This window comes from Lathyrus oleraceus, chromosome 7, assembly GCF_024323335.1.
Source record: "Lathyrus oleraceus cultivar Zhongwan6 chromosome 7, CAAS_Psat_ZW6_1.0, whole genome shotgun sequence".
NCBI classification, from domain to species: Eukaryota; Viridiplantae; Streptophyta; class Magnoliopsida; order Fabales; family Fabaceae; genus Lathyrus; species Lathyrus oleraceus.
In genome coordinates this window covers 233,539,795-233,551,767 of record NC_066585.1, presented here as the reverse complement: position 1 = coordinate 233,551,767, position 11,973 = coordinate 233,539,795, and the positions used below count along the sequence as shown (strand labels likewise).

The window sequence follows — 11,973 nt, the reverse complement described above, 5'->3', positions numbered from 1 at the left end:
ATTTATAGTAATATAATTTGCTTAATTTTTTTGTATACTATATTAAGAAAATAATCAAAAAATATAAAACAAAAATATTTTTACAATTTATTGGTATATTGATATATAATAAACCTTCCATTGTTAATGTTATGAATAAACATTCCATTTATCATTGAGATTTTGGACATAAGAAATAAAAATATATTTATTTAGTAATGGATGAAATTTTTCAATCTGTTACTAATTTGAGGTATAAAAGCGCAAATATTAACCTTCATAATAAATGATTATTTGACCAAAATATATAAATTATGTAAAAGAAATACCAGAACCTCATTTGTTTTAAAATATAGTAATGAATACTATCAAATGTTGAAATTAATTGCAATTGATACAGTAAGGTTTAATGCAACAAAATATATTGAAACAAAAGGTTCACAATTTTAGTTAAAATTGTGAGAAATAAGTCCAGCAACAAAAATGATTTAACTTCGTACAATTCTTTGGTCGTTAAAAAACTGGGTTTATACAAAACCTGCCCGCAACCTTTTAGGAAGTGATGATTCATTACCCTGTAAAAAACAATTACATACATATAAACAAATGTTAAAACATAATGTATATTTTATACAACTCATTCAATAAAATTCTAATAATAAACAACGACATTTGTTGATATAATATAACTAATGAAAAACTTGCGTTCTATAAGTTTTCAAAAACTTCTTTGAACACGACGTTTGTTGTAGAATTCAATGGATGGTTATCCTTGTCATGGATTAATATCTTAAGCCCTTTTTTGCTTTTGACCCTTGATATTGCAACATATAGTTGACCATGACTAAATACACTTCTAGGCAAATACAATCCAACATAATCCAATGACTGACCTTGAGATTTGTTAATTGTCATAGCATAACATATAGTTATGGGAAATTGCCTTCTAGTCATTTTGAATGGCCACGGAGATTGTTGATCAGTCACCATTTATGCTAGGTATTTCACTATTTAACCGTAAATAAGTCAGGTAAACTGCGTAAACTGAAGCATTTTTAGTTAGATATAAGCTCAATTCTATAATATGAAGTGTGTTGTTACTTATGAATTTCTTGAGGATATTCTACACTTTTGGGTATGTTAGCAGGTTAAAAACTAGTCTGGAAGCTCAGGGAATCAAACGTCAGATGCGAAATTAAGCCCGAGCAAGAAAACGGAAGAAAAAATCAATTCTTGAAGAACTTGCTGTCCATACGCGTATGGCCTTACATGATACGCGTATGGACCTTCCCAGTACGCGTAGCATACGCAAATGATCAGAGGGGTTGAAAATCAAGCAAAAAGACAAGCTTCTGGTGATACGCGTACCAAACTGGTGATACGCGTACCAGACTGGGCAATACGCGTATGAGACTGGGAAATACGCGTATCAAGCCCAGAATCAGGAAAAGCCCAACTGAACAGCTATTTAGAGGGGAGAAAACGATTTTTCAAGGGTTGGACGATTTTGGAGAGAAAAGACGCGTTTTGAGAGCTGGAGACTCTACGATTATCAGAGGATTCATATGTTCAAGAGTTTTCCGACGATTGAAGATTGATTCCTCACGAAATTCTGTAATGACAACAATGTTAATCTTTGTTTTTATTTCGATTATGAGTAGCTAAACCCCCCATTGCTAGGGGGGTGACCCTGATTCTGAATGTGACAGATTTTATGTTTATGAATGCATTGACTATTTCTTCTTTTCCGTTGATTTGTTCTTATTACCGTTCTTTATGCTTTATTCGTCGGACCAACGAATGATGATTAATATGAATAGTTTAAGCTGGACAACGATTATTCATTGATCTGGATAAGAACTTTGGATAGTAAAAATAACCTAGGACTAGGGATTTTCTATCTGACCGGTAATTCTTGATATTTGAATGCTTGAGTATGAACTTAATTATTTATGGACATAGTAATTAGGTTACATAATCAAAGGTCTTTTCACTAAGGAATTAGGAATAGATACCCTTGAGGACCAGAATTAATTGGACAGGAATATTGTCTAAACTTTCATAAATTATATCTGTTACAGGAAGTTTCATTCACCGAACCCTAGCAATCTTCTCTCATTTGTATCTCGTTCAACCTTTTTACTTGTTTTATTTATTTGCAATTGGTAGGATAATTACTCACAACACAAAAACCAAAGGCTTTTGTCTAATTGAAACAATCTATAAACTCTGTATCGTCAAGCAGTCCTTGAGATCGACAAACGGGGAATGTCCCTTTTATTACTACAGTGAGAAAAATAGTACACTTGCTATTTTCCCATCAAGTTTTTGGCGCCGTTGCCGGGGACTGCCAAAGATAATAGAGTTTATTAATTTATTTTCAATTAGAATTTTGTTGCTCTGCATCCAAAATTTTATTTACTGTTAATTTTATATTTTTTTATTATTATTATAACTAATTTCTGTCTAATCTGTGTATGCGAGGTAAGGCCTCAGCTAATTTTCATTTTGACGCAGAACCAGAGAGAACATTGCGCGCAAAGCTCAGAGAAGCTAGAAGAAAGAAACTGGCAAACTCTGACACTGAAGAACCGGCCACACTTAGCACACCAGCCTCTGTTCACTCCGAAAAATCTGAGTCAGACACAGATTCATATCCAGACACTGTTAACATGGCTGCAGACCCACCCCCAGTAGAAAGACTTTTAGGTGACTATGGCAGACAGAATAACCCAGCAGTGCGGTTGACCATTGTTAACCAACCTGTTAATGTTGCTCACTTCCAGTTACACCCCTCAACTATCTGCCAGTTAGAAAGCAAACCTTTTGCAGGAAAGATCAATGAGGATGCAAACAAGCATCTGCAGAGGTTTCTGACTATGACTACATCATTAAAAATTGATGGGCATTCTGAAGAGGCAAAGAGATTGGTCATGTTCCCATTCACGTTATCTGAGGACGCTGAGGAATGGTTCTATTCCCTACCCGCAGGAAGCATTACTACTTGGCAACAAATGGAAACAGCATTCTTGAACGAGTATTTTCCTGCTTTTGTGTATATCCGTAAGAGGTATGACATTGTGAATTTTAAACAGAAAGACGGAGAGACACTTGGAGATGCATACAAAAGATTCAAGAGGTGTTTAGTTGCATGTCCTACACATAATCTGGATGAAACTGAACAAATGCAGAATTTTGTAAACGGGCTGAAGATGAGAACTAAGCAACTCATTGATACAACTGCTGGTGGCTCATCTAATTTTTCAACAACAACCGGTATCAAAAAGATCATCGAAGCTATTGCAGCGAATGAGCATTTGGAATTATATGACCGTACTGTGAATCAGCCGGAGGGAAAAATTGACTTGAAATTAGCAAATCAGGTAGTGAAAATGGAAGACCAGATTGCTGTTGAGGTTGAAAGAAGATTGAAAGCTATGAATTTAGGTACCCAGACTGTTGCTCAAGTTCAACCGGTTCCGACCATGATTTGTGAGATTTGTAGTGGACCACACTTTACCATGCATTGTGTTGCAACCGCAGAACAAGTGCAAGCTATAAATTACCTGAGGCAAAATAATCCCTACTCAAATACATATAATCCGGGGTGGAAAAATCATCCTAATTTCTCTTGGAAAGATCAGCAAGGTAATATTCAGAACCAAGGACCTCCACAACAACAACCACCTTACCAACCACAATATCAATCGCAACAGCAACCTTATCAGCAACAAATACCGAAGAAAGCGGATTGGGAGATTGCTATAGAGGAGATGGCAACTCAGAATATGCAATTTCAGGAGGAGACCAGGAATAATCAGAAGAGCACCAATGCATCCATTAAAAATCTGAAGATTCAATTGGGTCAGATAGCACAACAGATAACAAATTTTCAAACACCGGGCGCATTACCTAGTGCAACAATGACAAATCCGAGGGAGCACCATAATGTGAGTGCGGTAACAACAAAAAGCGAAAAACAATAAAAGAACAGCTTTTGAAAAATGCTACATTCACTATAGATAAAAGGAAAAGAGGATTGCAAAACCCTACAGGAATAATAGAAAAGAAACGTAGTAAGAGAATGATTTCATGTACTCTGAACCAAAAGACCCAAAAAACCGTTGTTCCAATTTCATACCCTACCTAAACCAAAGCCCCGTTACAACCCAAAAAGACCTCAAAAAGTGTGTGTGATTGTACATGTTGATAGGATGAGAGAATTTATTCAAACTTCTGATTTGATATTGCATATTGTGATTTGAGAGTGATAACACTTTAACCCAGAGAGACTTGGTGAGAGTGTGATATAAGCTGACAGGTAAAGTCATATCTCTGAGGGAAAGAGTTTCTAGCTCGTTGGCTATGTGGAAGAATCAGAAAACCTGAAAAAACATCAAGAGGTCCAGTGCGAAAGATTTCAGCAGTATTGTGGCAAGAACTGTTTTACAGTAAGTTTGGGGTGACATGATCTTTGATGGTAATAAAATGTTACTTGAGGACAAGCAACAAGCTAAGTTTGGGGTTGTGATCAGTCACCATTTATGCTAGGTATTTCACTATTTAACCGTAAATAAGTCAGGTAAACTGCATAAACTGAAGCATTTTTAGTTAGATATAAGCTCAATTCTATAATATGAAGTGTGTTGTTACTTATGAATTTCTTGAGGATATTCTACACTTTTGGGTATGTTAGTAGGTTAAAAACTAGTCTGGAAGCTCAGGGAATCAAACGTCAGATGCGAAATTAAGCCCGAGCAAGAAAACGGAAGAAAAAATCAATTCTTGAAGAACTTGCTGTCCATACGCGTATGGCCTTACATGATACGCGTATGGACCTTCCCAGTACGCGTAGCATACGCAAATGACCAGAGGGGTTGAAAATCAAGCAAAAAGACAAGCTTCTGGTGATACGCGTACCAAACTGGTGATACGCGTACCAGACTGGGTAATACGCGTACCAGACTGGGAAATACGCGTATCAGAGGCTGTCTTACGTGCGATACGCGTACCAGACTGGGCAATACGCGTATGAGACTGGGCAATACGCGTATCAAGCCCAGAATCAGGAAAAGCCCAACTGAACAGCTATTTAGAGGGGAGAAAACGATTTTTCAAGGGTTGGACGATTTTGGAGAGAAAAGACGCATTTTGAGAGCTGGAGACTCTACGATTATCAGAGGATTCATATGTTCAAGAGTTTTCCGACGATTGAAGATTGATTCCTCACGAAATTCTGTAATGACAACAATGTTAATCTTTGTTTTTATTTCGATTATGAGTAGCTAAACCCCTCATTACTAGGGGGGTGACCCTGATTCTGAATGTGACAGATTTTATGTTTATGAATGCATTGACTATTTCTTCTTTTCCGTTGATTTGTTCTTATTACCGTTCTTTATGCTTTATTCGTCGGACCAACGAATGATGATTAATATGAATAGTTTAAGCTGGACAGCGATTATTCATTGATCTGGATAAGAACTTTGGATAGTAAAAATAACCTAGGACTAGGGATTTTCTATCTGACCGGTAATTCTTGATATTTGAATGCTTGAGTATGAACTTAATTATTTATGGACATAGTAATTAGGTTACATAATCAAAGGTCTTTTCACTAAGGAATTAGGAATAGATACCCTTGAGGACCGGAATTAATTGGACAGAATTATTGTCTAAACTTTCATAAATTATATCTGTTACAGGAAGTTTCATTCACCGAACCCTAGCAATCTTCTCTCATTTGTATCTCGTTCAACCTTTTTACTTGTTTTATTTATTTGCAATTGGTAGGATAATTACTCACAACACAAAAACCATAGGCTTTTGTCTAATTGAAACAATCTATAAACTCTGTATCGTCAAGCAGTCCTTGAGATCGACAAACGGGGAATGTCCCTTTTATTACTACAGTGAGAAAAATAGTACACTTGCTATTTTCCCATCAATTGTGTTGGAGTCATATCCATTCTTGGAATATAGATAACCCCTCCAATATTCTTTCCAGATATAATCTTTGCCTCGATAACGTGGTTTTCCAATCTTGTAACTATAAGCCTTGTTCCATTGCAGAGACCTTCAGGTTGATCAATGTTTCGAAGCAACATAATAGGGGTCCCAATCTTCAATTTAATCTTGTGGTTAGGTAGACCGGAAGTTGTAAGTGTATTCAAAAATTCCGGGGTCAAAACATCAAAAGCTTCATTTCCTTCACCGTCAAAAGTGTCTACAGAATCTGAACTTAAATATTCCTTTTCTTCACCTTTGGGAAAATTTTTGAAATTTTATTATTATAAATATATGTTAGTACATATAAATATATGAATGTATCTATAAATATGTTTACAATGGATAACGCATACCTGGTATGAATCCCAAAACGTATTGATTTATGATGTCAACCGTTTCAATTGTTCCTGCCAATATAGCTCTTGATTGCAAAAATTCTGGATTCTTGTAATTGTTAAGAAAATTCGGATATGTTTCACTAACAATGGCTTCTAGTGGATCATCATAGTTAGAAATTAAGAAATTATTTGGAATAGGAATATTCGTGTAACCATCGTTAGGTTCTTCCAATTTCCCATAGCCAACTTTTAATATCCAATTAGAAAACAATTCTAATTTAGATGTACTTGAAGTATTGTCGGCTTGTTGGAGTCGCATGTTCTTTGTAAGCTTCAGCACAACACAATGATCCCAGATGTATGATGAATTTATTGTAGAATGTATTATATCTGAACGGCTGCCCCTTGGTACAACTGGTAATATTTGCCGAAAATCTCCACCAAATACAATTACTTTCCCTCAGAATAATTTGTCATAACAATTGGAACGCCCCATTATGTCTTTAAGGGTTTTATCAAACGCTTCAAAACAAAATCTGTGTGCCATTGGAGCTTCATCCCAAATTATCAACTTTGCCATTTTTAGTAGCTCTGCACGATCACTACCTTTGTCGATATTACATGTAGAAGACTCCATTGTAGGTATTGGAATCTTGAACATTGAATGAGCCGTTCGACCTCCTGGAAGTAGTAGTGAAGCTATGCCCGATGAAGCAACAGTTAAACAAATTTATTTCTTTGATCTTATGTAGGAAGCTAGAGTTCTCCACATGTAGGTTTTCCCTGTGCCACCGTATCCATACAAAAAAAATACGCCTCCTTGTTGATTGTTTACTGCTTCCATTATTTGCTTGAATACACCTCTTTGCTCATCTAATTTAAAAAAATACATAGCAAACATGCAGTGAATAAATTAATTATACATTAAAAAAAATTGTAAGATAAAATCACACTTTAAAAGTTAACTTTATAAAATTATGACAAAACTTACAAACATTTAACATATTTACCTGTAAGATTTAAGAACAAATTATTGTATTCTTGCAATTGTTCGGCTGGATTGTAACTCCTCTCTTCGTATATGAGCTTATTTCCCAACTGCTCAGCCACATATCCACTTGGATAAGGCATTCCAGCAAATTCCTTTAGACTTCGGCTCTTCCTTTGAAGATTTCGTTCAATCTCAATTAATGTTAAATTCATTATCTCTTCATCCGACAACCTCAAACCTTTATACAATAGTAATTATAAGTGTAAACTATAAAACAAATTTACTTTTAAGAATCAAACAAATAAATATAATAAAAATTCACAATATAGGAAAAATAATACCTCTATTGTTTGCAATTCGCTGTTGAGCATATAGTATTCCATCAGCTAAGAGATGACATGTTTTACTCCATACATGTCTTGGCCTGTTAATGCTGCTTGATAATAACATGTGAACAAATAGTAATCTTAAATATTGACCTGAACCCTAATGATTTGCCTCTTTAATAGCTGCAATGAATTCTCTATCATCGCCGATAAAACCCATAGCAAAACAGGCATCCCGGAAAGTATCATATTTTACGTTATTCACTGTTTTTATATTATTATAACTGCGGGGGCCTTTGACATGTGTGAGCATCAATCTAAGATAGTAGAATTCTCCAGTTGTTGGAGGAACCCATATAAGCCTACCAATTGTGTAACCTTTTTGACGGGGTTTCCATTCTCTTTTTTTCTTAACATAAACAAATTTTGAAACAAATTTGTTATAAGTTAAATTTTGTGCTTCAGGATACTTGCAATTTGCTTCGAACCATGATGTAAACATCGATTCAGTTACACTTGGTTTTTCCAGAACTGTATTGATACGATCAAAATCAGTGTAATATACCGAATTTTGACCTTCACAATGAAAGTACAGTCTCTCAACAACTGGTTTTCTACCATGGATTGGAAAGGAGAATATCCTCCAAGATGCTTCACTCGGCGAAATGTACCTACAAATAATATAATGAAAGGCAATGGATTTAAAATTAATAGAATGATTATAGACAGGATATATAAATTTTATTATAACACATATAGTCAAAACAGTGTACATATAAAATTTTCTACACCATGCATGTAAAGAAAAATTGCACACTTTTAGTTGAAATAGATAAATTGCATGACATCATATTTCAAGTGATATATTAGAAACGTACCTACAATCAATATACTGTTTGATCTCATCAATATTCTGCGGCTGGTTGGAAGTTCCATCATCATTCGGTACAATAGCAGCGGTGATTCTGTCGTAACATTTGTTGATGTACTTGAATAAGTACTTAATCGATGTACTTTGATTGCACCATTCCATGTTTCTGTGAGCTTGGTACTTTGTCAACAACTTTGCATTATATGGAACAACATTCCGGTTATCGACTTGAATTCCATTCTTAAGAACTGTATGTCCATTGTCCCTTCTTCTATATACCGGAAACCCCTCTTGATCAACAATTGTTTCGGGCTGAAACTGTTTTGGAAAATATTTAGAACATTTTCCATCTTTCATGCACGGTGAAGATCGATTTGCAAATCCACACGGGCCATGAATCATGTGAGTTTTAACCAAATTATACAACTCTTCATTGGTATCTTGGTCAGGTATTTCAGCTGAAATAATGCGATCAATATCACTTGGAGTTGGATATTTGTTAGATGGATGGAGGAAAATTAAGATGTGAGCATGTGGTAATCCTCTCTTTTGAAACTCAATTGTATACATATCTATAAAAATAAATATATAAAATATATATAATAGTCAGCACACGAATGATAAATTTGAAAATAACAATACGATTAATTGAATATGGAATAAGTTACTCACATGCAAGAACTTTCCCCAATAGACTTTTCTTTGTGAGATCAGACAAAAGCTCATCAAATTTCATTTTAAAGACTCTTGAAATGATGTCAGGACGATCTGATGCTTTTAGATGAACAGAACCAAGCAAATGCTGAATTTCAGGCCAGTTGGGGTTACATGTGAATGTAATGAAAAGATCTGGAAATCCGACATAGTTGCATATTGCCATTCCGTCAAAGTATAGTTGATCCATATATCTACGACTATCAACGTATGAAGAAGGTAGCACAACCCTCTTACCTGTGTTTGACCCGTGCGTTTCTCCATTTGAATTATATTCATTCAAATTGTGATACTTGCCAACCCTCAGTTTTGACTGATTCTTTCGAAGCCACCTAAGTCTTTCTGATTCCATCATTGTAAAACCATCTACCAAAAATTGTTGATAAAGTCTCCTTGATCGCAACAATGTTTGTGCTTCATTAGATCTTGATTGAATTCTAAAGGCCAACCACTCTCTTATTGTAAGTCGATTTCGCTTTGTTACTTCTTCCCAAGGAATATCTTTATTGTTCTGTTCTGACTGTGTTATGTCTGTGAAGTGGCGAATATTTGTCCCTTTATCACGGTGCCTCACATTAGGTCTATATCCATCCTCACCATATGTAAATAATAATGGGTACTGATATCCTAAATAACTGTTATGATACTCATCTATCCATTGAAGTTCGCCACATTGTTTTTGCACTATAATGTCTCTTTTTTCTGCAGTGTCGACATCTCCAACAATTAAAGCAGCTACTTCGGATACAGTTGGTTGATTATATATCCTTCCATCATTTCTTCGTTCAGATATTAAACGAAGTTTTAAATCAGAAACACCTTCTTCACAAAGTCTGTCCCTTGCCATGCGAAATGATTGTGCATGAACATTATGTTCATATAACATTTCAGATAGTTTTCTCACAATATTAACATCAACTCCACTTTTTGACCTATAATGAAAAGAGTTGAAACAGTTTATTGCAAGTTTCTTAAATAAATAAATTTAAAGTTTGGAAAATAATAGATATCTAACCTGAATCCATGCATTTTGTTTTCAATTTCATTCTCAGTGTCATAAACATATAGTTATGCAAATCGTGGATTTTGACCTGGCATCGGTAACATGCTTCCTATTCGGTGACATGATTGACCTTGGATACGAAAATTGGGAGGGCATCTACCGTTGTTAAATCGATTGTCCACTTTCGCACCGGGAGATGTAAATGCAAACATAACGTTGTACATTCGAATTTGTTGTTGGAAATTTTTTGATTCACATGATTCGTTGTCAAACAACAGATGTTGTAGAACTTTAGGAGCGGGTTTTAACAAAGGTAACTGAACTTTTCCTGATCCACAACACATGGAAAATTTAGGATTGGACGCATGACGACATTTGTTTTTCCTTTCCGAATACCACATATTTGCACCACAATATTGACATTCAATGACAGGATCCCCTATATCATAATACCCTCTTGATCATCAATAGTATTTAATTCATATGTTAAATGAGTTGTATTTCATAATAATAAAATATTATTTATAGTAAATCTTTTTAAAATACCTGATGTAATTTCAAAAGTTTCCATAGCATCTGTTCCATTAGACATTTCATCTTCATCAAAACTTGAATTTGTTGTTGAACTGTAACCTTTTGACATAACATTTATTGTGTTAAGAATATTGTAATATTCTATGACATATCATAAACAAATTAACTCAAATGAAAAATAATTAAGAATATACCGTCAGATTCATCATTCATATTATCGTCTCCACTATCAGATGCAAAAAGCTCATTGAGTTGCAATTCTGGTATTGGATCTTGGTTTGATGTTGTTGCAGCAAATGTATTGTCAAACCTCTTAGATAAGTTAACTCCTAATTTGGTAATGTTTCTGCTTGATATCCTTTTTGATCTGATATTATTATTGGTACTTGACTTAGTCTTTAAGGACGAATGAAGTTGACGACTTACTTCAACGTTGGCTATACCACGACCGTCATTTAGTATGTTTGGCGAAAGTTCTGATACTGGTATCCTCAAAGCTGTTGAGTCATTGTCGCGTCTTTTATCAAATGTACCGTTTTCTTTTAGAGCAGTTTTCAACCTCTTAGATTTCTTGTCATCAATAACAATCTTTCTATAAATTCTGGCTTTTGCAGCATTCTTCCTCCTCAAAATAGTTTAAAAATGTAATTCTTCATCTACCATTTTGAATATTTTCTATTATAGTACTCACTCAGGCTCTATAATTCAAAATGATCATACTTGATCATACATCTGAAAAAATTACACATATATAACAGATATTATATATCTTCATCATTATAAATGAAACAAAAGATATATAATTTTATAGTGAATAAAAATATCAAATGTCCACCTGATAAAAAACATAACTTACATTGCCATGGCTTTATTTGAATAAAGTTTTCTTACAGTTTTTGCTCATTCAACATGATAAGTTCATTTCTTGAATTTGGAACAATACTTGAAATGCTAATATATAATATATAAGTGTCATACCCCAATTTTGTCCGGGCATATTTAAATTTTTGTAAATTCGATTTAATTTTCAGTTTACATCATATGTACAACATAACATCCATTTTATCATTAATAATACCTGAAATATCAGTCAGGATAAATTTATTGAAAATACAGACAAATCGGTTGAATCTTTCCTCAAGTACGGACAAAATCAGCGGATAAAAAGTTTCAAAATTAAAATTACAAGACACTAGTATTATTAATCT

General features: G+C 34.4%; 1 pseudogene; it reads right to left on the bottom strand.

Moving 5' to 3' along the window:
* Window positions 1-687: 687 nt before the first annotated feature.
* LOC127103127 (uncharacterized) lies at window positions 688-11,629 on the bottom strand (annotated as a pseudogene).
* Window positions 11,630-11,973: the final 344 nt, after the last annotated feature.